The following is a 553-nucleotide window of genomic DNA, read 5'->3' as shown; positions in this document are numbered from 1 at the left end:
GTGACCCGGTTATACGGTGAACAGTCTGAGCTGATCCCGGATCAGCAGGAAGCACGAGACTCACCGACAGGTTACCAAAATAAAACACACAACAAAATTAAAGTCATCGTTTATACACTCAATGTTTTCTTTCAAAATAAAAGTGTCAGAACATAAAACGTCTCTGGCTAAGGATGAATAAAGGTAATAATAATAATAATAATAATAATAATAATAATAATAATAATAATAATAATAATAATAATAATAATAATTCATTGAAAGAGCACTATTCAAGGTACTCAAAGATACTTTTATATATATAATAAAAAAAGGTCAAAGAGTTAAATATCAAATTAGATTTTTTTTTTTAATTTGACAATGCTGCCATTTAATTTGCATATGATCTGTATCTTTATGGTCCGTTTAAAACATTATAGGTTTGGTTTTTGATTATGAGACCTGAGAACTAAGCAGAGTCAGGTCATCTATCTATCTAAACAGACCTTAAAGATAATAGATCACATACATTGTAATGGTCAATTTATGGTTACATTTGCTTTAATTCAAAATC

Source organism: Plectropomus leopardus, chromosome 9 (genome assembly GCF_026936395.1).
Source record: "Plectropomus leopardus strain MGB_pleo_1.0 chromosome 9, ASM2693639v1, whole genome shotgun sequence".
In the NCBI taxonomy this organism is placed as follows: domain Eukaryota; kingdom Metazoa; phylum Chordata; class Actinopteri; order Perciformes; family Serranidae; genus Plectropomus; species Plectropomus leopardus.
This window is presented reverse-complemented; position numbering follows the sequence as displayed.